At 41.6% G+C, this 27,306-nt stretch overlaps 1 protein-coding gene across 1 annotated transcript in view; it reads left to right on the top strand.

Annotated features, from left to right (window-relative positions):
- Positions 1–2,475: 2,475 nt before the first annotated feature.
- Positions 2,476–27,306, top strand: part of SLC7A2 (solute carrier family 7 member 2) — a 75,805-nt gene continuing 50,974 nt past the window's right edge. Inside the window, exon 1 of the mRNA XM_049631713.1 lies at positions 2,476–2,610. The gene's annotated coding sequence lies outside the window, so the exon portion shown is untranslated. The remainder of the gene's footprint in view (positions 2,611–27,306) is intronic.

Raw genomic sequence — 27,306 nt, forward strand, 5'->3', positions numbered from 1 at the left:
GTCAAATCAGAACTTACAAGAATCAACTCAGGTCTTGGTAGTTGCAAGTAAGTCCCTCATTCACGGACATGAAATTTACTTTGGTTGTATTTGGCAAGTGTAGGAGTAAAGGGTGTGGAACTTATTGAGCCACAAAAGTCCCTTGAAATCCCCTGCAATTTCATAAAACTTAGCAGTTCCGATATGCACAAATGTTTCTGAAATCTTTGGAAGACAACAACCTAGATCAGTCCTGCTGCTGAAAATGACTAAGCTGGATTTTCTGTTTCATTCCTAAGGAGGAAGGTAGACGGATGAAAGTGAAAAGTGTGGACTCCAGACAGGACGAGGTAGAAGGAGGTGGGTGAAAACAGTATTCAAGGGGGAAGAAGATGCAAATTCCATTCTGGGTAGCAGGAACAGAGTAGTGCAAATGGAAACGCAGATGAAGTCAAAATAGCTTCACCCATTTCAAATGTTTTGTTTCTAACTCTTCTGTTTCCCTTGTCTCTCATAGTCCATCTTAAAGACTCAAAATAATAGATCTGCGACTGTTCTATTCTTTCTTCATCTGAACACATTTTAAAAGTTGAGAAGTAACCAAAAATGAGATGTGAGATAAATAGTTAATCAATAACTTCAGACAGGAAAAGGAATACCTAAGTCGAACTCTAGTGCGTCAAGAGAGCTATCAAACATTGTGCTTCTTAGAAATGACTTGCTCATTTTTGCTTAGAGATGAAACAGCTTATTATTCATACATATGCACACAATGTGTTCGTGTTTCAGGAAGCACCAAAATCAGATAGTCAGATTACTAGATAAACTCAAAGATTGGTATTCTGACTAAATTGGCAGTTTTTATTTTTTTTTTATTTTTTATTTTTTTTTAATTTTTTTTTCAACATTTTTTATTTATTTTTGGGACAGAGAGAGACAGAGCATGAACGGGGGAGGGGCAGAGAGAGAGGGAGACACAGAATCGGAATAAATTGGCAGTTTTTAAATGTCAGGTAGATTAGTTTACCTCAAATCATTGTCATGCAACCTCATCACAGACTGTCCCTTCAGGGTGTTTAGATAAAAATGTGTAGGAAAATAATCTCTTAAATTTAAAATAGCAACCCTTATTTATTGTTTTTAAGAAAACGGGGCAGAAAATTTTATATCAGATCCCTTGCCCTTAGAAATTAGACATACTCTCTTAAGTCTTCTTCACCCCTTGGTGCAATGCCTCCCAACCCTCATGGGATGAGTAAATTTGTGTCAGATTCACCACATATCTCTTCCTTCTATATCACTAATGATTATTTGCCTGAGAAATCTGTTTTATACTGTAAAACTAAGTTTATATTGATAAAAACTCTTACTTAGGACATTTAACAGAACAGAAAACAAATATCCTTGCAGCCATGGTTCACTTTGGACCTTCTAGCTCTTCAATGGGCTCTGTTGCCTGGCTTCCTGAGTTGCTCAACAATGGAAATAGTCACTGAGCTTTTGTGCATGTAGCATTTTTTGGAGTGAAGCCCCAAATCTTTAATGAGATTCTGTTGGTAACACACGGCCGTCTTAAAGAAGTTAAGAATGATTTAGAACATCACATTAAAAATATGTGTAATGCATCAATATGAACCTGGCACTTCGCCAAAGTTAATAGCATTATTAGGTGAATAAAAAGGATGTTTACCATCACGTCAAACAAAATACGGTGGATCTTGCTCTCAAACAGAAATAATAACATATACTCACTGCTGACTTCAGGCCCATGTTTTGTCCCCTTTTGGGTTAAAACCAGCAGTTTCACATTGTGACTTCAATCTTATCGGAGACTCCTAAAGTAAACAATAGCGCAGTATGAGAAACCTTGATTGTGTAACTTCTGCTCTTTTTTGGAAAAAGCAAGTATCCTTTTCTTATTGCCCACCCTCAAAGTGTCATGACAGCCTATTCACATTACTGGAATTTTCAGAATAGCAGCTGCACATTTTTAGAAACTTTCATGCTTTTTACTGGTGAAGTAGTACTGTTGGACAAAGCATACCCGTCTGGGCTTCTATTTATCATTATCATTAGCATGTTATGATTACTCTTATTTACAAATTCTTCTCTGAAGGACAAGTAAACAGGGGGACAAAAACCCCACTTGGAAGAATTCCCCTTAGAGCTTTGGCAACGCCCCGGAGGTTGGGTCCCCCGAGGGAGGCAGGAATTCACTCTTCCCTGGAGCCAAACCTTGCTTCCCAGACCCGACGCCCCTGGAGCCTGCCGCACGCCCCGCGCCCAGCGGGCGGAGCCCGAGGGAGCGCACGGCCGCGGTGCCCGGGCTCGGGGCTGCAGAGCGCCCCCGCGGCGCTGCGGCCGGACGCCGCCTACCCCGGGGATTGGCCGGCGCGGCCGGGACGGGGGGCGGCCGGCGCGGGGGAGGGAGGAGGCGGCCCCGCCCTGCCCCGCGCCCCGCCCCCCGCACGGCTACACAGAGGGGCGCCCACGTGCCCAGCCCGCCTTCTGCAGCGCAGCGGCCCGGGGCGCTCCTCTCCGCGCGGACCAGCGAGGCGGCGGCCGCTCCTTCAGCCTCCCGGAGCCGCTCGCCCACCACCGCCCCCTCGGCGCGACCCTAGCACCGCCCCAGTAAGTTGCCAAGGGTCCGGTCGCGCGGAGGGACCGCAGGCGAGGGGCGGCCTGGGCTCCGGGGCCGGACGGGAAGGGCCGGGCTGGGGCGCCGAGGGCCCCGAGGCCGCGCCGCCGGGACTCGGAGATGAAGAACCCCGGGGCCGCGGGAGGGGGCTGCCGCCGCAGACCCTCGTCCCTGGGGGCTGCGCCTCGCCCTGGCCAACCCCGCGCGGTCGCGTGTGCCGCGAGGCGTCGGGGTCCGCGGGGACTGCGCGGGTCGCGGGGGCTGAGGACGGCCGGCACGGAGACCCTGCGGGGGCCCTTGAGGCGCTCTTGTCCGGGGCGGGGAGGAGAGGGGCCCTGGGCACCCGTCTCCGGGAGGGCACACTGAGGGGTCCCCGAAGTCGCCTTCCAGAGAGTTTTGATTTAAATATAGAACAGCGCTTGGAGCCCTGGAAGCCTTTCACGTCCTAGACCTGACCGGGACGGGTAGGACAGGTAAAATGGCCCGTCGCGGTGTGTGTTTGAAAGTAAAGGGGTGCCGTTTTAAGCCCGTCGGGGACGGGCTATACTCTTAAAGCCTACTGCCTGGAGTCTTCAGCTTTGAACTCGAAATGCCGTTCTTGATGCTTCGGCAGTCACCTAGCCCATCGCCTCACAATACCCTTCCAGCGGAGAACTTTCCAACACGTGTATCCAGACGATGGAGCAACGTGTTCAAAGACGGTATCTTAAAGGGCCTTAAAAGTACTCTCATGGAGTCCTGTAAGTCTTTATAAGTGGAAACAGTGCCCAGATTTCGGGAGTAAAAAGGTCCAACCTGTTGAGACTTTGAAGTATTCATGCAGAACTGCCTGCAAAAGCGTTCAGGGGACTCTTAGGACTGGTAATAAGATTTATCTAGTCGCAAGTACAGAAACATTCATCCTTGAATGAGGGAGGATCGTCAGATTTTAGGAGCGTTCTGAACGTTGGCGGGGGCCTGGCATATCAAGTAAGTGCGTATGTGACCTCTGACTTGATACTTTGGCACTCTTGCAAAACCTCAGTCACCTCTTTCTCCACTGAGCCTTAATAATAATTATCTCCCCAGGAAATCACAAGTATTTGTGTTTGCGCTCTTTTGTCTAAGGGGTGGACAGGATAATAATAGTTTTATATGCTTTCTTATCTTGCTTTTTCCCTTTGTACTATTAAACCCTTTTTTTCTTTTAGTTGCACTGACGTTTGATATGAACTGTTTTAGTGCAGAACAGCATATGCATTTTCTTAATATTTTGCTTTACTACAGAGTTTCTACTTGGCTGCTCTGTGTTAATGCTGAGAGGCCACATTATTTATTAGGATTTTTTCACCTTTCTCCCTTGCCTCTCAGTTGTTTCCACATCATGCCTTGATTGGGGAATGTCATTTACCTTAAAGCATTTTAATCTTTAAGGGTGTGATGTGGCCTTGGAGACCCGAATAAAACTCTGTCTGGTATCTCCTGGGATTCAGTTTGCAGAATCCTCGGCCTCTTCAGCACATCGTCAGCAAAGTCCTTTGGATTCCAAAGTCTCTAAGCATTATCACTGGACTTAGAGTCTGTAAAAGAGCATGGAGGCTGGGAGTGGAAACAAGGTTGAAAAGACAGAATACTCTAACATTTTCCATCTCATATTCTCATATATTTTTGGGTTTTGGACATATGCACCTGAAGAATTTTAAAGTTCTTGCTTTCCACCGGAAGCCGGCTCCCCTTTGCGGAGTGGGAGTGCCTAGGCTCCATTCTACATGGCCCACCTTCTGTTGTCTTCTCATGCTTCCTTGCTGAAGTTGTCATTGCTTCTCTTGGCTCTTCTGGCCAGACCTGGGCCCTCATTCATGGCCATTTCTTCTTCTTTCAGTCCACTTTTCAAATGGGCTTTCTCTCATCATTTTTCTTTGGTGGCTTCTCTACTTAGCCTAGTTTCTGTCTTCTCTTCTGTTTTATTTGTTTGCTATTCCATATACCTTTACCTATATACCTATGTAAGTATTTTTTTTAAGTGTTCAGGGCCATCTGCTAGTTTTATTTTGATGCCCTTCAGTGACCAACTTTCAGAACAGAATATTGAAAACATCCTACCTTGCTGTGTGTTTTATTATTTTCCCAAACATGATATGAACACATTGATTCTTAAGGACTGGCTTCTTAGAGGCCACTTACTGGATGTTAAGCATTTAAAACAAAAGCCGAATTTTTAGTTGAATCTATTTCTCAACATTCACATGCTTAGTACTGTATGCTTCATTTGAATGTTTTGTCATCCAACTAGTACTGAAAAACTCATTTAACGGTAAGATTTCACTTACGTGAGACCACTCATCTAAATGGTTTGCAAAATCTGCGTGGTTAACCCATACTACACCTTTAATCTGAGTATTCAAAAACATACTGATAAAGCCTTGATTAAAAAAAAAAACTTGGGGCGCCTGGGTGGCTCAGTTGGTTGGGCGTCTGACTCCGGCTCAGGTCATGATCTCGCGGTCCGTGAGTTCGAGCCCTGCGTCGGGCTCTGTGCTGACAGCTCAGAGCCTGGAGCCTGTTTGAGATTCTGTGTCTCCCTCTCTCTCTGACCTTCCCCCATTCATGCTCTGTCTCTCTGTCTCAAAAATGAATAAACATTAAAAAAAACACTAATGAGATCATTCTTTTCATCGTCACCTGTTGCAATAACTTTTCATTCTACTGCCTAACAATGTCTGCACGTGACACATGCTCAATATGTCATTGTTGAATGGATGCCACTGATTTCAATAATTTGAGAAAGGGTGCTATTTATGTCTTTGACTGTATATTCCTTCATTAAGTTTCCTTCACTGAAAATCCCTATTCTGTTCCAGACACTGGACAACCAAAAATTATGTGTAGCTCCAGTTTTGGAAGGATTTTTCAGTTAGTTTTACATTAAGGAAACCTTTCATCGATGGATTTATGAGTAGGTTTTTTTGTTGTAATTTTATACGAAGTAACAATACCTATAAACAGATGACTTGGGTACTGTCTATACCAGAAAGCAAGTAAGGAACACGCTCTCTAATACATGAAAATGATGCTGCTTTCTATTTCATCATCAAAAGTACCTGTGCTTGGCGTTTTTGTTTTATTGGTAGTAACAAATTTGTCTTGGTTCTTCTCATATAGTCTCTTACTTGCCTTTTTGGCTATTGTTTTAGAATTGTTGTCCATGGCTGTGGCAGTGTTGGAGATGCCTTTGATAAAACCAAACCAACAGCTAGGGGTTCATTCTCAGCAGGCTCTAAATAGTTGACCAGGTTCTCAGTAACTTAGTTAAGATAATCAGAGCGTGATTGATCTATTAATTTTTCATGTCCAACTTAATAAACATAATATTAATCTCTGGAAGCAAACAGTGTACTATTGTTTTCTTTGTACTTATGGACTCAAACTTTGCATGTTTGTAGGAGAGCCCTCTGCTGTCATTAGTTAACCTTCTCATTGATAAGTACAAGTTGTATTGACTTTAAGATTTGAGGTAAAGTGGTTTTTATTTAAAATGCTGGATTTAAATATGTGGGTTGCATTTCTTCTGTTCCTATTCAGACTTTTACTTTGGAATCTCTGTTCAGAGAAATCCATGGGTATGTATGGACATACATTATTGAAGATCTATTTTTCTGGGTGTGTATGGACATACGTGGTTATAAAACTTGGGGTTTCTTACATCTAAGATGGAATCATCAGGCTACAGTGTCCTATGTGATGATTTCATTCTGCAGATGTCATTAATTTAATATTATGCCTCTCTCCATCCCTCTTCAAGAAATAAAATAAAAATAAAATCCATACCCACCCATTCATTTCCGGTGCTGCATATTAGTACCTCTCTTCAGAATGTGAGCCAATCTGGGATTCTGCAGTGAGGCAGATGGTATAAGAACGTTCCTTAACCTTTCTTCCAGGAGTTAAAAAAAAAGCCCTATGTTGTATTCATTTTTGGAATATTTTGTGAACAATACACAGCAAAGAATTTTTATTTCCCTTGTTGATTCTTGCTAGTTTTTCCCACAGTTCTGGGGAAAATTCTTTTCTTTCCTTAACCCAATCTGGCTTCAGGAAGCCTCCCTAGGTCTTTATACAATTATATGTAATACAATGCTGTTTATTGCCTTCAAAGCCTACTTCCTAGTGAACCTAGTGATCATGGTGGATGGAACTCCATGTCATTAAGGATGCTGAATGATACTGTAATTAAGAGTCTCTCATTTGATACTTCTTTTGCCCCCCCCCCCTTTTTTTAGTTAAGATTTTAAGATAAGTGGATCTGTTCTGCTTAAAAACAAATGCATGTCTCTTCAGAAAATCAAGACAGTACACCTTAAAGCTTCTTTATTTTACTTCTATGTAAAAGATGTTATAGAAGTTGGTACTTTGATCATTAGAAGAATAAAGATTGGTTAGTTAGGATCTTTTCTTGCCTTGGCTGTGGGTATCTAGCTGCCATATTGGTAGATGATGATAATGATGAGAGTCACCAGTGGAATCAGTGGTAGTGGAATTAAGTAGTCTGTATATTGAACCTTAAGGGAAAAATGGGGTCTTTTTGCATGTTCAGTCTTATTTTTTTATGCTCAAATATGAACTCAGGACAGATTTTCAGAATGCAATTCAATTTCTACTTTAAAAAGCACACTAAGGGGCATCTGGTTGGCTCAGTCATTTGAGCGTCTGGCTCTTCATTTCCGCCCAGGTCATGACCTTGAAGTTGGTGAGATCAAGCCCCGCATTGGGCTCAGCACTAATAGCGTGGAGCCTGCTTGGGATTCTCTTTCCCTTTCCCTCTCCCTTGCATGGGCGTGCACCTGTGTGCTCTCTCTGTCTCTCAAAGTAAATAAAAATAAACTTTAAAAAGTCACACTAAAATCTCTAGAACTTTAAAAATATTGGAGTGGTGGGAGTAAGAAGTCCTCTCTGTATCATATGCAGAGTGTATTTCCTGAAGCACGTGACTTATCTTCCACCCTTCTCCCTGTTCATGCTGTCTGGGTTCCAAAAGCAGTTATGCATTTGGTGGAAACAACTGGGTTTGATTTTTGTGAAACTAGTAGGCAGAATTTACCACAACTCATATGCAAAACTTAGAGTATTTAGCAATTGTATGTGCATCCAAGTTACTTAATACTGTTTTGATCCATTAGGATTCCTGGAATAGGAAATGAGACTTTGTAACTTTGCTTCTAAGAATATCCTATGAGATAACTCTATTTGGAGTCTTCCAAATAGATGAACAGCGGTTAGTTAATCCATTTTGGAGAAATATGTGTTGTATATATTTACTGCCCAGATCTCGAGTCTGTAGAGAAGCAAAAAATAAGTAACTTGTTTCCTGTTCTCTGGGCATTGACCACCCAGTGGAGGGGTTAACGAGGAAACATACAATGGAAGAACAATGATAAAGCTGTCATCCGGGTGGCAAAAAAAAAGCTGGAGCTATAGGGAAGAGAGATAACAATCTATTCCAAACTTTACTTTAAAAAAAAAATATGTGTTGTGTTTCTGACATAGACAAAATGCCCAACCAATTTAGGTATTGTCATCATTATAGTTACTATTACTGCTGCTAAAACTACTCTTTCTTTTCCTCTAGTTGCTTTTTGGTAAAACTTGAGTCACTTGGACTTGAGTTCTGGCTGGGCAGTTATTCACCAAAATATGCATTTGGGAGGGCAATAATACTTACTATTAATTTGGCAAAATTGTGTTTCATTTATTACCCCAGACCTCTAGAAAATTATGTTATATATATATATGTATATATATATGTGTGTGTATGTGTGTATATATATATATATATATATGAGAGAGAGCACATACTAGCATGCAGGGCAGGGGCAGAGGGAGAGAGAGGATGGAGCCTGCCATGGAGCTCGATCCCACAATACTGGAATCGTGACCAGAGCTGAAATCAAGAGTCCAGCGCTCAACTAATGGAGCTACCCAGGGACCTCTAGAAAATTACATTTAATTGCAAATTCAAACTATTCTGAAATGTTTTAGAAGAAGAGTTAAAATGCATTAGGAGATTATATTTTAGATGGAAATCGTTTTTTAAAATTTTTTAAAAATGTTTTTATTCATTTTTGAAGGAGAGAGAGAGAGAGACAGAGCCAGAGCATGAGTGGGGGAGGAGCAGAGAGAGAGAGGCAGACACAGAATTTGAAGCAGGCTCCAGGCTCTGAGCTGTCAGCACAGAGCATGATGCAGGGCTCGAACTCACGAACTGTGAGATCATGACCTGAGCCGAAGTCGGATGTTTAACCAACTGAGCCATCCAGGCGCCCCTAGATGGAAGTTTTGAAGAATAAAGCCATTATTAAATTTTTTAAAAATGTTTATTTTTGAAGGAGAGAGACAGAGTATGAGTGGGGCAGGGGCAGAGAGAGACGGAGACAGAATCTGAAGCAGGTTCCAGGCTCTGAGCTGTCAGCACAGAGCCTGACCCAGGGCTTGAACTTACTTACAGCCTGTGAGATCATGACCTGAGCTGAAGTCAGACACTCAACCAACTGAGCCACCCAGGTGCCCCACATTATTAAATTATTAAATTAAGAGAATGAGATTATTTTAATTTCTTTCTTTAACAGTTGGGTTGTTCCATTAAGCAAGGAGGTATATTTACACAAACTTAATGAGTTTGAAATCCATAAAGGGCCTTGTTAAGAATGGAAAGAGGTCTTCATCCATTTTCCCATTATTGCTTCTCCCACAGAACACCCACTGCAGATCAAGAAAGCAGACTCTGTCTACACTTTAGCGTTGGTTGCAATCTTTACTTTCAGCTTGGGATGGACAAAGGACTGATTAGAAATGCTGATAGCTGAAGAGATACTTGTCTATCCCACATTAGAGAGGGAAGGGTTGTTTTGTTAGAAGAAAGCACATTTAGTTTAGTGTCTACCATTGACCTAGTAGAAGAAAAAAATGCTGGTTTTTTTTTTAAGTTTATTTATTTTGAGAGAGTGAGAGGAAGTGTATGAGTGCGGGAGGAGCAGAGAGAGAGAATCCCAAGCAGGCTCCACACTATCAGCACAGAGCCCAATGTGGGACTCGATCTCACAAACCATGGGATCATAACCTGAACAGAAATCAAGAGTTGGATGCTTAACCAGCTGAGCCACCCAGGCGCCCCTCGGGGTGGGGGCTGGGGGACATGTTTTACAAGAGATTATATAACCCAAACTATATTTACTATAGTCTTCAGCTCCTGTCAGACAGCTCCTGTCTTCAGTCCTAAGTCAGGCTTTAAGGTGGTACAAGGAAGGTCTCCATGTAGACAGGGAGCTGGTGCCAGAGCTCCACCTTCCAGGTTTCAGGTTCTTGCGAAAATACCATTAAAAAAAAAAAAAAAAAATCCTCCTGAGAGGGGGATGGAGGTGGGAAGGACAGGTAATTAATTTGCATCTTTAGTTTACTAGACAAATCTTTCCATTTCTACTAGATAAAAATCGCTTCACAATGTTTTTGTTTGATGGACCTTAGGTGCTCAAAATTCCATTAATCCTAGTTGTTTGCAGCACACTGGTGTCATGTCATTGCTGATTGGCTCATGTTTGACCAATAAGTATTATTTCCAAGTTCTTGGGTTGGATGGGGTATGGATATTCAATGTATTATTATTTTAGAATAATACATGAATAAACAAAACTTTAAATAAATTTCTCCTAAATAAATCAACAAATAAAAATCTTTACAAATGTCTTTGTGTTTTTCCTTCAAGTAGAAAACATTTGTATTAAATGAAGTTTTCCCCTTTCATTCAGAAAGACAGTTTTCTTTAAAGTGACTTTTTTTTCCTCCTGAAATTCACTCAGTGTTCACTCCCATGATGTTCCTGGTCTCCTGAAGCAAAGAATACTTAATATTTTGCATAGCCTTCATGGTCTACAAGATGTTTGCAACTTGATAAAAATCTGAATAAAAACTTCACTGATAGTTTGTATCATATTTAGGTATGAATTCCTCTGGGAAAATTCTTTGTCCGGTAAATTCAGGCTAGTCTGCGTGACCTTTTCTCTGCTTTTAATGATCATATTAAACAACACAATTTTATATTTCTGTTTGAATCCAACAGCAAGTTTCAATTCTGTTTCTTTAATTCAGTTGTTATTTGAGCAATCATTTAGGAGCTGTTTCTTGGAAACCTAGAAGGAGCCAGGGATGAGCTTTGATACTCCATGCTGAGGGCTCATTAACACTCTGGAGTTATCTTGGCCATGTTAGGAATTTAACTCTTTTGTCCAGGCCAGTCAATGCAACAAAATGACTTCAGATTGGCTGTGTTTAATCAAGCAAAATGAAATTGCTGTTTTAATTCTTACGTGTGACATTTTGCACTCATCTAGACTTATATATGAAAGAGTTGACAGAAGAATAAGAAACTTCCTCCAAGTCCAAAACCTACTGAGAGTTCATTTTGTTCACCACGTGAAACAAACAGCACTGCCAAGGTTCTTGGCCAGGTCCTTAGTGAGTTTCTTCGCGAGTTCCAGCGTGCAGTAAAGATTGAGCACCCACTCTGTGCTGTGTGAAGGGTGTGATGTGTAGTGAATCTCCACCCTGGTGGGTCATGGTTTAATCTCTGTGGAATTTGATGGTGTTGAGAGTTACTTCCCTACCAAATCCTCTTCTCTTTGGCTGCTCAATCTATATTACAAATTTACATGAACAGTTTCGGAGGGGAAGGTTATAGAACCATGTTGATATATTAATGAAATTCTCGCGGTCCATGCTGTTTGAGCAGTCTCTGAAATTTAACTGTCCAACTCTTAAAAGATTGGACAAGTGAATCAAATGGGAGAAATTAATTTTTTTGTTTATTTTTGAGAGAGAGAGAGAGCGAGCACGCATAGGGGAGGGGCAGAGAGCGAGAGGGAGACACGGAATCCGAAGCAGGCTCCAGGCTCCAAGCTGTTGGCACAGAGCCCGACGTGGGGCTGGGACCCACGAACTCTGAGACCATGACCTGAGCTGAAGTTGGACACTTAACCAACTGCACTACCCAGGCACCCCGCCCTGTCTTTTCCTTTCTCTTTTCTCTTTTCCTTGCTTTACTTTTGTTATTTTCAGAGAGAAAGAAAGTGCAAGTCAGGGAGGGGCAGAGAGAGAGGAGACAATCCCAAACAAGCTCTACACCTTGAGTGCAGAGCCCAAGGCAGGGCTTGAACTCATGAACCATGAGATCATGACCTGAGCCGAAGTCAGACACTTAACCAACTGAGTCACCCAGGCGCCTGCCCCAACTTACTGTTTTTTCTAATGAAAAGTTTCATGACAAGTTTCCTATAATTTGCATCAACTGTATTTGAACTAATGGTACTTAACAGTTTTTTGATAGAGGAGTGCCTCCTTCTTCTGTCCATTCTGATTATATTTTCATAGAAGGAAGAAGAAACACACATATGCATGAAAAATACAAATGCCCCAGTAGTTTTCTGTAATATATCTGGTGGTAAAAGCTGCCCTGAATTCAGTGATTAGGAACCCAGAATGAGGCCCCTGCAATTCAGAAAGCCCTTTCAACTCCTGGGAAGGGTATCTTAGGAGAGACCGTCTGGGGGCCGGATGGGTCTTCGTGGGTCCGACATCCTTTCTTCTTGCTGATGTAAAGCTGCTCGTGGCCCACGGAGGGGCTGAGATCTGGCTCAGAGGTAGGTGTGGCTGTGGGGGCTGAGCTGAAAGCTGTGACAGTAACACCATGATGCCCAGGGAAGCAGTGGCCTGACATCAAAGGAACACTTTGGACTTACGTTGTTTCCAGAATCACCATCTTTCTCTCTTCCATATTCCCAGATTTCTATGTCTACATATGGACCAGGAAATAAATTTGATTCTAAGCATAGCTGAGATCACTTTAATTGAATAGTTGTAAATATATACATAAATGGGAAGAAAAACATAAGAGATAAGAATAGTCAGTGCCCTCTTTTCTTCTCTAAAATTGGAGCATCTTTGGAATGGCATTTGAAATTCAGCCGTATGGCTCAGTGTCAGTCTGATGTGGATATTCTAGAAATCTCTGGAAGTTAATACACTTCAGTGTGATGGAACTAAAGACGTCATGCAGAACTGAAGAGTGACTGCATCACTGCAGATGCTTAATAATGTGCCTAATGAAAAACAGGCAGAGTGAAGAATTTTAATTTTTTTTTTAAGATTTATTTTTGGGAGACAGAGAGTGCAGGCAGGGGAGGGGCAGAGAGAGAGGAAGACACAGAACATGAAGCAGACTCCAGGCTCCAAGCTCTGAGCTCTGAGCTGTCAGCACAGAGCTGCACAAGGGGCTCGAACCCACGAAGTGTGGGATCATGACCTGGGCCAAAGTCAGATGCTTAACTGACTGAGCCACCCAGGTGCCCCAAGAGTGAAGAATTTTGAAGTGGATTTCTCCACTGACATGCTTGTCTTTTGCAAAACTTGCTTTATAAGTGGTTAAGATTTGCACTGTTTTGTTGCAAAGAGCCCTCTTTAAATGCATTACGTTTGTGACATAGTGGTTGTGTAGGTGGCGTAGGACTTTTGTATGCAGTATTCATCAAGAAAAGAACACAAAGCACATTTCCATGCCATTGAGAAGCAATAGTGGGTGTCGATAAAATGTGTAGTACTAGAGTTTTGAAAACATATCTTGGGCTGGTGCCTGTTTTAAACTCTCCTGAAACAGTTTATTTAAAACAAAATCACTTTTTTTTTTTTTTTTTTTTTTGGTTAGATGGTAACACAGGCATAAGGCTCCGTATCCCAGAAATTTGGTTCTGCCGCTATGAAAATGGGGAGATACTGTTGTGATAACTGGTTTTTCCATGCCAAACCCTACACTTAACAGTGCATTGAAAACTGTCTCGTGGGCGATTTGTGAAGCTTTGAAGTGTTCGCTTCCTGCCTCCCTGGCCGTGGACCATTTCTGAGCTCCTGGCACTGTGTATGTGCCGGCCAAGCACAGTGCTAGACAGGTTTGGAAGACGAGGAGGTAAGCTCCTAAGAATGACAATTTAGGGCTCTCTTTTTATAGGATAAGAAACTGAGATATTAAGAGGTGTAACTTCTCTGAGGTTAGACAGCTAGGGGCAGAGTGAAGACTTGATTTCCAGATTTCGACATAGCAAAAGCACGGATTTATATCAGGCTATTCTGCTTTTGTGAAAGTAAATCATAATCACTTGTAATATATTACTTAGGTGGTAGGAAGTTTATAAACGGGGAATCGAAGTACAGTTTTTAACCTAGGTTTTTAGATTTTAAAATTTCTTAGAAATTAGCATATTTGAATAAGGTATTTTCATGTAGTGGCATTCTTAGGATGTGAACTATTTTTTTTAAATGGCTTGTTTTTACCCCCCACCCACCCCCCAAAAAAGGAAAAATGTAATCTTAACCTAAAAATAAAATGACTTTAATATGGGTTCTAAGCTATCTAAAGTCATTAGGATTTAAACCTCCTAAGTGGTGCTTTTAAGTAAATAAGTTCTGTTTGGAGTGCTATTGTGCTATCTAGAGGAAAAAAAAAGGCTCGATTTTTTACTTTTTCTGATTATCGTAGGTAACAGATGGTTTGCACTTAGTTCAGTGAACCAAACAAAGAGCAGACTTTGCATAAAATTTCTGTTGATGGTGCATTTTATCTCACTGAAATGGGTTGTATGGACCTTCTGAATAATGAATAGCATATTTGTGTTATTCTTATCTTTTCTGCTACAGAGTGCCAGATAAATGTGAAGGACAAACGACCTGGCATTGCCACTTTAAAAGTTGTACAGTATCAGGATGCCTGGGTGGCTCAGCCGGTTAAGCGTCTGACTTCTGCTCAGGTCATGATCTCTTAGTTTGTGGGTTCCAGCTCTGCGTCGGTCTCTGTGCTGACAGCTCGGAGCCTGGAGCCCGCTTCGGATTCTGTCTCCTTCTATCTCTGCCCCTCCCCCATTCGTGCTCTCTCTCTCTCTGCCTCTCAAAAATGAATAAACGTTAAAAACAAAACAAAACACACAGGCCAGTCCTGAGCACCTCAGCGCAACAGTCAGAGAGCACGTCTGTGGGTTGTGTCCCCTCCGGGCTGCTGTGGCATTGCTCACCACGCCCCAGGAGCTGGAAGGTGTGGTAACAGGAAGGGGACAGTTCTCATAGCTCCGCCCCACCACCTGCTGCCATTGGAAGATCAGAACAACTAGAGGCAATCATTTAAACAATGACTGTTCCTTCCAGGGGATCCTCGGTGTCCAATTTCAGCTCAGGACATGATCTCATGGCTCATGGGTTCGAGCCCCACGTCGGGCTGTGTTCTGACAGCTCAGAGCCTGGAGCCTGCTTTGGATTCTCTGTCTCTCCCTCTGCCCCTCCCCTGCTCACACTCTCTCAAAAAATGAATAAACATTAAAAAACAAAAGTTGTACAGAATCTATTTTTTACTCTTTACTACTGTGCCAACTCGAGGCATGTTGCAGGCCCTGACTAATTTTACAACTGATAAGTTGCTCCAGTGACTTTGGAAACTGCAGCCACTTTTATCTCCTTGAACTACATTGAAATTGTAGTGACTTGGGGCGCCTGGGTGGCTCAGTCGGTGAAGCATCCGACTTCGGCTCAGGTCACGATCTCGCGGTCCGTGAGTTCGAGCCCTGCGTCGGGCTCTGTGCTGACTGCTCAGAGCCTGGAGCCTGTTTCAGATTCTGTGTCTCCCTCTCTCTCTGACCCTCCCCTGTTCATGCTCTGTCTCTCTCTGTCTCAGAAGTGAATAAATGTTAAAAAAAAAAAAAAAATTTAAGAAATTGTAGTGACTTAATTTTTGTAAGGATTTTAAACCTGAAACAAAGCCTGGGGAACCCCATCGTACCTCTCTAATCCCCCAGTCTTGAAATTATTTAGTACAGTTGCTGTCTAATGTTTGACTTTCTGTCGATCCACCAGCCTGTTCTTAGTTGTCGCTTAACTCTTGTGTGGCGTCAAAAGGTGGAGGTGACGGAGGCGTGAGGCAGGCAGGATGACGTGGCTGCCGGGAGGTCACTTGACCAACCAGGAGTTGCAGACACACCTGCAGTTGGTAATTGAAAGCTCAGTTGAGAACTACTTCATCTCACAGATTTTCTTTTTAACTTTTTTAACGTTTATTCATTTTTTGAGAGACAGGGCATGAGCGGGGGAGGGGCAGCGAGAGAGGGAGACGCAGAATCCGAAACAGGTTCCAGGCTGGGAGCTGTCAGCACAGAGCCCGACCCGAGGCTCAAACTCAGGAGCTGTGAGATCATGACGGGAGCTGAAGTTAGGCGCCCCTCAGGCGCCCTTCATCTCACATAATTTTAACGCATTACGTAGCAGACAGGGGAATCGGTAAAGTTGAACTACATATTTTCACTTCTAACTTTGTATGCATGAATCCGAATTCAGGCTGTTTTCAAGAAGTGGAAGAAAAGGAAGATTTGAACCAAGTGTAATTTCCGTTGAGATAAAAGGTGAGAAAAGAATGCAAGGATCCTTATTTCTTTTTCCGCCCCCCAGAAAATGATATATGTAGAATAGTGTTTGAAGGCAGAGAAAATAATTTTTCTCTGGGGTTCACTTCCACAGAACTTGCACTGAGATTATTTTCTGAAGCATAATATACAGCATTCCTAGTTTTAATAAATCATGAGATTCTAGGCTCACAAGACACCTGTACATTTCATCCCAAACAGAATCATGCCTCACCATTCCTCACAGGTGTGTGTATTGTGTAAGAGTGAGCTGGAGGTTGTATGTGTGCAGACACATCTGCAGAAAAGTCAACATTTCCTAACTAGTAACATTAACGATAATAGTTTGTATTTAAAAACAATAAAATGTTGGTGGTATCTATAGTTGTAGAAAAATCAGCATTTTCTCCTTAACTTCTTAATTCCCAACACTAATTGTCCCAACTCTGATGGTTCCAACTCTGTTTCAGTGCTTAGGAAAAGAAGGGCTTAGGACATCAGAAGATCCCTTAAGCTCCTTTCCTGCTCTAGAAGTAAAATAGCAAGTTCCCTTTTATTATTCCCTAGGTTTTCCTATTATTCCCTAGGCTCCCATCAAGAGCCTCCTGATGTCTTTTGTGACCATGTCAGGTATGATGCACTCAGACATAAGAGACCTACTATGTGGCTGGGATGCGCGGGGTGGGGGGTGGTGGACAGTGGCAACTGGTGGCCATTTCAGGTAATTCAGCTTATAATCAAGGAAACATTTTCAGCGGGCTACAGGTGTCCTCTCTTCCCTCCTACCTCATTTAGTCTCCTGTCCTCTTCTTAGTTCTCCTCCACCAGCCTCTGCCTCCCCCCTCCTCCTCCCCCTCCTCCTCTTGGTCCCTTTGTCCTTTTCTTCCTCCTCCTCATCCCCTGGTCCCCCTTTCTTCTGCCTCCTCCTCCTCCTCCCTCCTCTTGCTCCTCCCTTATCATTCTTCTATTTGGAAGTGTGAGGGGGCAAACTGTCTAGATAAACCTGAGCCCAGTGCTCACCAGAGACTCAGCTGTCAAGACTGAGCTCTTCTGTGAACCATGCTCTGGTGTCATCCTTAACTTTGTCTGCTGTCCTTGGCACGTGGGGTGTATTTTCTCCTTTGGATGAGGTCAGCCTTGAAGAACATTGTTAACGGGCACTTGGCAGAGGCTCTGGGGAGCATGCTGGTGAGTGGAGAAGCTGGTGTCAGCATCTGCTTTCCCTCCACTCCCTCATTCTCTTTGTATACTCCCTTTCCCTCAAGCCTGACTCTAAATGCTAACTTCAGGATAATGGGCAACCTTTTCAGAGTATAAAAATCGACAGTGGATGTAGAGAGGTACTTCTGTAATAACTTTTTAAGAAAAATCTGCTTCACTTATAGCATCACATTAACTTTGTGTGGAAGAGGCCCTTGTAGTTACTCTAAAAAAAAAAAAAAAAAAAAAAAGGCCAATGCATTTTCTCAAGGAGTCAGCCCCTCTATGAGTCATTGCTTTTAGTTATGGCTTTTCCAAGTAACTTTTAAATGGAGCTAGTTTATGGCTTGAATTAGAGTAATATAGTTACTGCTTTTTGAAATCCTGTTATGACATTTGTTATTATAGAAATTACTCACAGGATAGAATTCAGTGAATTAGATTTCTATTTGAGTAATATTTGTCTTTAAAGCATTAATTATTATATATTTTTAAATTATTGCATTTAAAAGACATCTACTGGCAGAACATATTTTAGATCAGGCTTTTCAAGGATAATAACCATTTTATAAGGACTTGCTGTTATATGGTACTAAATTGGAGGTTGTACAAAGCCCAAACAGCAACCCATCATTGAAAGAATTTCCCATTGAAATACAAATCAAAACCACACTCAGATATCACCTCACACCAGTCAGAGTGGCCAAAATGAACAAATCAGGAGACTATATTTGCTGGAGTGGATGTGGAGAAACAGGAACCCTCTTGCACTGTTGGTGGGAATGCAAACTGGTGCAACCGCTCTGGAGAACGGTGTGGAGGTTCCTCAAAAAATTAAAAATAGATCTACCCTATGACCCAGCAATATCACTGCTAGGAATTTACCCAAGGGATACAGGAGTGCTGATGCATAGGGGCGCTTGTACCCCAATGTTCATAGCAGCAGTCTCAACAATAGCCAAATTACGGAAAGAGCCTAAATGTCCATCAACTGATGAATGGATAAAGAAATTGTGGTTTATATACACAATGGAGTACTACGTGGCAATGAGAAAGAATGAAATATGGCCCTTTGTAGCAACGTGGACGGAACTGGAGAGTGTGATGCTAAGTGAAATAAGCCATACAGAGAAAGACAGATACCATATGTTTTCACTCTTAGGTGGATCCTGAGAAACTTAACAGAAACCCATGGGGGAGGGGAAGGAAAAAAAAAAAGAGGTTAGAGTGGGAGAGAGCCAAAGCATAAGAGACTCTTAAAAACTGAGAACAAACTGAGGGTTGATGGGCGGTGGGAGGGAGGCGAGAGTGGGTGATGGGTATTGAGAAGGGCACCTTTTGGGATGAGCACTGGGTGTTGTATGGAAACCAATTTGACAATAAATTTAAAAAAAAAAAAGAAGAAAGAATTTCCCATTTACAGCTTAGACTCTGAAAGCTAGAATTTAGAGGGTTTGAACCCATACTAGGGCCACCAGAGTTTATGTTTCTTCACAAGCCACCTCTTGGCAAACTGTGACTATGGAACCAATAATTGCACGGCATTATATGCCATTCTTTAAGGAAATGAAATCTTTGGCTCATTGGCCCAAAGATAAACTTTAAGCTATTTTATAATTTCATTTTTCTCCTTTAAAAACATATAGCCACTCAGTAGTTCTGGAATGCCCACTAAACGCAGAACTTTTCTGTGTACTTAGATACACACACAAATTTTAAAAAGGATATGTTCTTTGAGCTCTTAGAATTTATACTCTAAGTCAGACTTATTGGTGTCTCTATACCCAGAACAGAGTAACAAACGACATGGCTCTTTTCCTAAGCCCTAGAGACATACAATCCAATATCTATCATTAAAAAATAGAACCCCAGGGGCGCCTGGGTGGCGCAGTCGGTTAAGCGTCCGACTTCAGCCAGGTCACGATCTCGCGGTCCGTGAGTTCGAGCCCCGCGTCAGGCTCTGGGCTGATGGCTCGGAGCCTGGAGCCTGTTTCCGATTCTGTGTCTCCCCCTCTCTCTGCCCCTCCCCCGTTCATGCTCTGTCTCTCTCTGTCCCAAAAATAAATAAAAAACGTTGAAAAAAAAAAAATAGAACCCCAGGTGGTTCTGGAGTAAATAAAAATAGCCTTTCTCAACACTCTTAAAGTCCTTTTTTCTACAAAAAAAAAAATTTAATTATGTTGAAATAAACATAGCATAAAATATACTGCCTTGCCATTTTTTTTAAATTAAAGTCTTAACATTTATTTGTTTATTTTTAGAGAGAGAAAATGCATGAGCAGGAGAGGGGCAGAGAGAGAGGGGGAGAGGGAGAGAATCCTAAGCAGGCTCCATACCATCACCATGGGAGCCTGACATGGGACTCAAACTCACAAACTGGGAAGTCATGACCTGAACTGAAGCCAAGAGTCGGGCACTTAACCAAGTGAGTGAGCCACCCAGGCACCCCACCTGTCTTAACCGTTTTTAAGTGTACATTTCAGTAGTGTTAGTTTACTTAGTTGTGTAACCAACCTCTAGAACTTTTTCATTTTTTAAAACTAAATTCTGTACCCAGAGGACAACTCCCTTTTTCTCTCTCCTCTCAACCCCAGGCAATCATTCTATGGATTTGACTACTCTAGATACTTTATATAAGTGCAATTCAACAGTATTTATCTTTTTGTGACTGGCTTATTTCACTTAGTGTAATGCCCTCAAGGTTCATTCATGCTGTAACATGTGTCAGAATAGCCTGGTTTTGTTTTTTTGTTTTAACGTTTATTTACTTTTGAGAGAGAGGGGGAAACTGAGAATCCCAAGCAGGCTCCGCACTGTCAGTACAGAACCCCACATGGGGCTCGAACTCACAAACTGTGAAATCATGACCTGAGATGAAATCAAGAATCAGACACTTAATTGACTAAGCCACCCAGGCGCCCTGAATATCCTGTTGCTTAGGGCTGAGTAATATTCCAGTGTGTGTATAGACCACATTTTGTGTATCCATTCATTTGTCAGAGAATACTTAGATTGCTTCCACCTTTAGGTATTGTGAATAACGCTGCTGTAAACATGCGTGTGCAAATATCTTTTTGAGTCCCTGTTTACAGTTATTTTGAATATATACCCAAAAATGGAATTGCTGAATCATATGGTTATTTTAATTTTTTTAAAGAATCAGTATAGGGATGCATCGGTAGCTCAGTTGGTTAAGTGTCCAACTTCAGCTTACGTCATGGATCTCGTGGTTCGTGGGTTCTAGTCCCACGCTGGGCTCTGTGCCTACAGCTCAGAGCCTGGAGCCTGCTTCAGATGTGTCTCCATCTGTCTCTGTCCTTCCCCCTCTGTCGCTCTCCCTCTCTCTCTCTTTCTTCTCAAAAATGAATAAATGTTTAAAAAAATTTTTTTAAAGAATCGCTATACTGTTTTCCATAGTGGTTGCACCATTTTACATTCCCACCAATAGTGCACAAGATTTCCAGTCTCTCTACATCCTTGCCAACACTTAGTATTTTCTGTTTTATTTTTTTAAATTAATAATCATCCCAGTAGGTATTAGAGTGTTTTTATAATTACAAATTTTCTCTAAACTAAATAAATAAATATAAAATCAAATGTTTTACTTTCCTTCACACCAAAAGAAGTTTAAAACATTGCCTGGTTGTTTTTCTAAGATTTAAAAGTTTCCATTTATTCTCAGGGTAAGTTGCCTTTTGTATACAACAGGCAAAAGATATACATAAGTTGCCCTTTGTATAATAGCATCTGTCAGTAAAGAAAGCCCTGAGCTTGTCTCAACACACAAATAGCATGTGAATAAGGATGTACATGCTCCACTCTTACAGGATTGCTTGGGCGTCAAAGCCCCCCTCCACGTTCGTGAGGCTTCCCACTGATTCGGTCCCAATTCCTTGGGTCCAGGTATGTAATGCAAATGAATGAAACAGGCGTGTGGTGAACTAGAAAGCAAACTTTTAAAAGTACCACGTGCACTGAAGCATAGTTTGGGAGGTGGGAGGAGTGGCTGATAGAGTCAGCAGAGTCCTGGAAACTGTGGAAAGAGTAGATGTGACTTGAGAATGCAGCCCAGGAAAAAACCCTATTTTTATTCCATCTCTCTTTAAGTATGTCAGAACACGCTATATATAAAGCACTTCCAAATATCTTTTCCCTTAAAAATGCACACAGAAAGGATGAAGCTGAGAGATCTGTAGCTGCAGTTGATGGCAGTTGACTCCTTGCATTTAATTCTGAAATAACTTAAACTTTTAAATTTCCTAGATTTCCCTCTTCTCTGAAAGCTATTCTGAGTGGGAACAAAGCTCAGTCTTGCCTGGATGGAATGACTTTTTCCTGTTTCTCAGCTTCTGTATTCACCTTTTAGGCTAGCTTCACTATCCTTTGTTTCAGCCAAAAATGTTGTCTTGTGAAAATGATCACTTAAAACCTCATCTTCCAGAAGATTCTACTTTTTCAAATTGATGGATCACAACTACCTTAAGTCTTAGAAGCATGACAGTAATAAGGATACAGGCAGGAGAGGGTCCGATAAATTTTACTGAAATGAGAAAGACAATCTCCTGTTAGTGTGAGATCTGAATATTCCCAGTGTTGAGTATTATCATAGTCTGGGTTAAGAGAGTAAGAGCTTTTTTTTTCCCCCTGGTCTTGTAGCACATTGGTTTTTGAAGGTACATTGGTAGAGTTGCCATTAAAGGCAGGTGAGGCTTTAAACTTAAGAAAGTTTACCAAGTGGGTATTTATTTAATCTGAATAACAGAAATGTAATGGTGTAATACCCTTTGACACCTTCCCAAAGTCATCCGTGTAATAAGGCCATACCTGGTGGGTTTTTTTTATTTTCTCATCACTGTGGTCTTACAAAGATGGAGACTGCCACTTTCTTGAGAAGGGTAAAGATAAGGATATTGATTGGGGTGGGAGATTTTTTGGCAATATAGACTTTGGTGTAATCTGACTGCTGGTTTATATATATGCAGAGAATCACGAAAAATATACCTTTTCAGCCACAGAAAAATATCATTAAATCAGAGAATCTGAGTTGGTAGTTACCTTAGCTAAAACCCTTTTAACTAAACCCAGTTCTGCAGATTTCTGAATCACCTGTCCTCTGTTTAAAATAATGACAGAAATCTGACACCTTTATTGGTGGGCAGCTTCTTTGGGCAGAAACACTCTTTACTGGGGAGGTGTTTATTTTATTGCGTCAATATTTTACTCTTTTTGTATTATGGCCTTTATTTGGAGTTTTGCCTCCTAGTATAACATGGCTAGTGTTACTGTCTTCTTATATGTTGCCATTCACATATTTGAAGAAAGTTACCGTCTCTAAGTATTTTTCTTCTCCCAAGAGTGAAAAGAAGCAAGAATGTAGAAATAATACCAATTTATTTTTCATAAGTGTTTTGCTTTTGCCAGACACCTTTCTTGTTTATTTAATGCTTGTAGTAGTTCTATTTCAAAGGTGGAAAGATGGAGACTCCAGCAACTTGCCCAGATACATGGCCAATAACTCTCAGTCTTACAGGCTAGGCTCAGAGCAGGGTTCTTCCTAGGCTCCAGCCACACCCCTGCTTTTTATACCCAAACACCTGCTACTGCTCTAATTGTTTAAGTGCTGACATGGTTTCCAGACTCCTCAACCTATCCAGGTTGCTCCTTACTGGACATACTTGGTCAACATTGAAGAAAAAGATGGTGGCCACATACAGCCAAGCAGTCATCCATTCGGGCACTGTTTGAGTGCCTGCTGTGTGCCAGGCACTCTCTGGGGACTTGGAAAACATCAGTGAACAAAGCCATTGAACGGAATCTCTGCCCTTGTGAAGCTTGTGCATCATGAGGGTTTACACTGAAGCTGAGGCCCCTTCCTGCACAGACAACACCCAAGAGGAGTTTGAAACAGGAGACTGAAGGGTTAGAACAGCGGGCTTTGTGCCATTCAGGAGTTAAGTGGGAATTCTCTATAAAACTCCAAATGGTGTATCAAATACGTATCTCACATCTCTGCTCACTTCCCCCTTTTCATCCCTTCAGACAGATTCCTTTTATGGATTAAAAAAATAATGTTGACTTTTACTGAATTCTATCAGTTTATTCCCAGGCACAAAACAAGGCCACAGAAAAAAAGGGAGAGGTGCCTGATGTTATCAGAGGCCATTTGGAATAAAATCTAAGCAAAATGGAAACATGAAAGATGTGATTTGCAGAACCTAAAGACTTCATTTGTTCTGAATCAATGTTTTGAATTTAGAAATATGGGGAGAATTGAGAATATTAGATATTTCAGAACCCAAAACATGGATAAGGAATGAACTAGGTAAATTATAAAATGAGTATAATGTTTCAGAAATGTTGTGTATTTTAGTAAAAGCAGTAAAAGCCTTCATGTTTTTCAATTGCAGGAAGCTTTCTTCTATTAGATCATTGGGGTTTTTTTTTAGCTAGAAGAAATGAGTTTTAATATATGTTAAAATTTTAATGTAGACATAAATTATGATGCTCTTAATGTTTTTCCTTCATCACTTATATTTTAATAACGATTACACTTTCAGTCATAAGTGGTAGTGGTTCACGAATTTGAAGGGTGAAACTCTATTGGAAGTAAGGTTTTTAAACCCCAAAGTGTTCCAGTTACATTTTTGGTAACATCGTTTGTTTGTTTTTTTTAATTTTTTAAATGTTTATTTCCTTTTGAGAGACAGAGCACGAGCAGGGGAAGGGCAGAGAGAGAGGCAGACACAGAATCTGAAGCAGGCCCCAAGGCTCTGAGCTGTCAGCACAGAGCCTGATGTGGGGCTTGAACTCATGGACCACGAGATCATGGCCTGAGCTAAGTCGGATGCTCAACCAGCTGAGCCTCCCAGGTGTCCCCGTTTTTGGTAACATCTTAATGATACTCTTCAAATCGTCTTTCATCATTTGAGTGTTGGGTGGGCTGCCAAAAGCCTGGGAAGAGCTGGAATTCTACATTGTTCTTTGCTTCTAGGTTATGTGACTTAGAGGAATGGGCATGGATATTGGAGCTACACACCCTCAGATTCAAATCTTGCTCTCAGATCTTTTTTTTTAATTAAAAAAAATTTTAATGTTTTATTTATTTTTGAGAGAGAGAGAGACAGAGAGAAAGAGAGAGAGAATGAGCGGGGGAGGGGCAGAGAGGGAGACAGAATCTGAAGCAGGCTCCAGGCTCTGAGCTGTCAGCACAGAGCCTGACTTCACTGACTGAGCCACCCATGCACCCCCCATTTTTTTTAATTTTTAACATTTATTTATTTTGAAAGAGAGAGTGCATGTGTGGGCACACAGGGAAGGGGCAAAGAGAGAGGGAGAAGGAGAATCCCAAGCAGGCTCCACACTGTCAGCACAGAGCACAACGCGGGGCTCGATCTCATCAACAGTGAGATCTTGACCTGAGCTGAAATCACGAGTTGAATGCTTAACCAGCTGAGCCACCCAGGGGCCCCTATAGCTCTGAGATCTTAAGCAAGTCTCACAACATCTCTGGGCAGCAGTTGCACCATCTGAAGATGAGACGGTGTTTGCCCCGAGGTGGTTGTAAGGATTAAATAAAGGAATGTATGTCGAGCTCCCAGAACATAATGGGAGAGCTGAGAATGACCCCAACTGATACTTTTTATTTTCATATCTCAAAGCCCGTGGTTAAATGGAACCCCCTTTGAATTGTTTTTCTTTTTTCTCTCTAGTCAATAGTCTCAAATATTTATTCCTTTTTCTTCCTTTCCCCTCCCACACAATATCCAAAAGTAAAGAAACAGTGTCCTGCAACCCCATCAATTCTGAGCTGCTCCTGAGCGTGCTATATTGAGCTAGATGATGTAACCGTTAGCTAACATTGGCTTTTAAGCAGGCTGTGGCAACAAGTTTCTTTCCGTAAGGCACACTCTGGATCGTATTTCTGCTCAGTTTAGAATGTGGACTTCATAACTGGACTATTTATTGGCCGAGAACTGCCTGTGTTTCATTCTGGCATGTGGCAGTTAACACTTCGCTCATCAGACCACTGTTTCCTCAGCGCAGCCCTTGTCCTGGGAAACTTTGAGCTCTGAAAGAAATGTAAATTTCATGCTTGTCTCTTTAGATGGTGCAGTCCAACCCAAAGCTTCAGTGACTGTAATGAAAGAAAACCAAGAAAACCATTAGCAAAGAGAGAAAAAAAGAAGTAGTAGTTTTTTGTTGTTGTTTTAAAATTGTGAGACTGTGACATTGCTTCTGAAAAGCTGATGCTTATGTTATATCTTATTATAGGGAGCCAGGCAGACTTGATTTTGTGTCCTGACTTTGATAGGTACTAGCTAGTGTACCTCTTGGAGCTTTGGTTTTCTCATCTGTAAAGTAAGGATAGTAAGAGTACCTACCTCATAGGAATCTTGGGCAGTTTGGGTGGGCCACCAAATTTGATGCACTTAGCCAGCCCCTGAAACCAAGAGTGCCCTTGATAAATGTGAGCCCCAGTGCTAGCAGCAAAAGTGAGTCATAGAGGTGATATATTTGTATACACGTTGTGAACATGTCTCATTCCAGGAACTTACCAGGACCCTTCTTAAATTTTAAATTGATGATTGACTTTTCATTAAGCCCTGTTCATATTCTTGCTGCCATTTTCTTTTCCCAGGATAATAGCAAGCTGCTTGCTCAAAATCCTGTTCGTTCCAGCTCTGTGCCTCCAGGTCAGCCTCCACTAAGGGCATGGTGCTTGTTGCCAATTGCTTGGTGGCTCCCTAAGTTTTGCTTCAAACCCTTTAGAATCTTTCTCTTTTTCCCCAGCTACAGCCTCTTATTTTCTTCATTCACTTCAGAGTCACTTAGATACAGAAGATGAGAGTTTCTCCAGGTCTTCTGAGAGAGTGGCCAGTTTCCTCCAACAAATGTTCATTTTCAGCTTGCCAAGCTGACTCTTTCTGATTGCTTAAAGTATTCTCTACTTTGTCCTCTCCATAAATCCTTCCAGACTGACCCAAGAGGAATACTCTGCTGCTGCTTCTATGAATCCTGTTAATGGATCCAGTCTGCCATCGTTGTCTACCGATTTCATAGAATGAAACATCGTATTCCTCAGCAATGAATTGGGGAAATTAAGAGTATTCTATAAGAAGGAATTATTAGTCACCAAAAAAAAAAAAATTATTAGTGATGACCATAGTAAAACACATATATTAAAACTATATTAATTTGAATACTATTTGGCATTGATTTTAGATTTGGAGCCATTTTGAAACTTTGATGAGTGACAGATGTTTTAAATCTTTTTTTTTTTTAATTTTTTTTTTTTCAACTTTTTATTTATTTTTGGGACAGAGAGAGACATAGCATGAACGGGGGAGGGGCAGAGAGAGAGGGAGACACAGAATCGGAAACAGGCTCCAGGCTCCGAGCCATCAGCCCAGAGCCTGACGCGGGGCTCAAACTCACGGACCGCGAGATCGTGACCTGGCTGAAGTCGGACGCTTAACCGACTGCGCCACCCAGGCGCCCCCAGATGTTTTAAATCTTAAAACAAGTTATGTGTAACAGATAGCAAATGTGTTTTAGGGAAGAATCACCGAAGGTGGAAAATTTCTTACTATGGCATATGTTCCATGAAATATTTCAGAGTAGACTCCTATCAAGTTTAGAGATATATGAGAAACATATTTTTGGCTATAATAAAAATGTCGGTACTTCTTCAACACAGAGATAGTTAAAATTTTTTTAAAGAAAATTGTAAACAATTAAAAATATTTTAGTATCTTTTTCAATTCAGGGGATGTGTGGTAAATTCCAAAGGGATTATATGAAGATACATAGAACACAGTTTCTGCCCAGCAGGTTGATACAATGTGTATGTTTTGAGGACAGGGTGATAAGCCAGATACATATGGGACTCTAGTCCAGGGCACAGGTGATGAATACCGTATCCAGAGAGGTGTCAACAGGAAATTAAGGGCTCTTCAAAGAGAGATCACTTCCACTTGAGGGGATCAAGAGGAAGTTTCATGAAGAAGATAGGATTTGAAAATGACCTAGAAA

Source organism: Panthera uncia, chromosome B1, assembly GCF_023721935.1.
Source record: "Panthera uncia isolate 11264 chromosome B1, Puncia_PCG_1.0, whole genome shotgun sequence".
Lineage (NCBI taxonomy): Eukaryota > Metazoa > Chordata > Mammalia > Carnivora > Felidae > Panthera > Panthera uncia.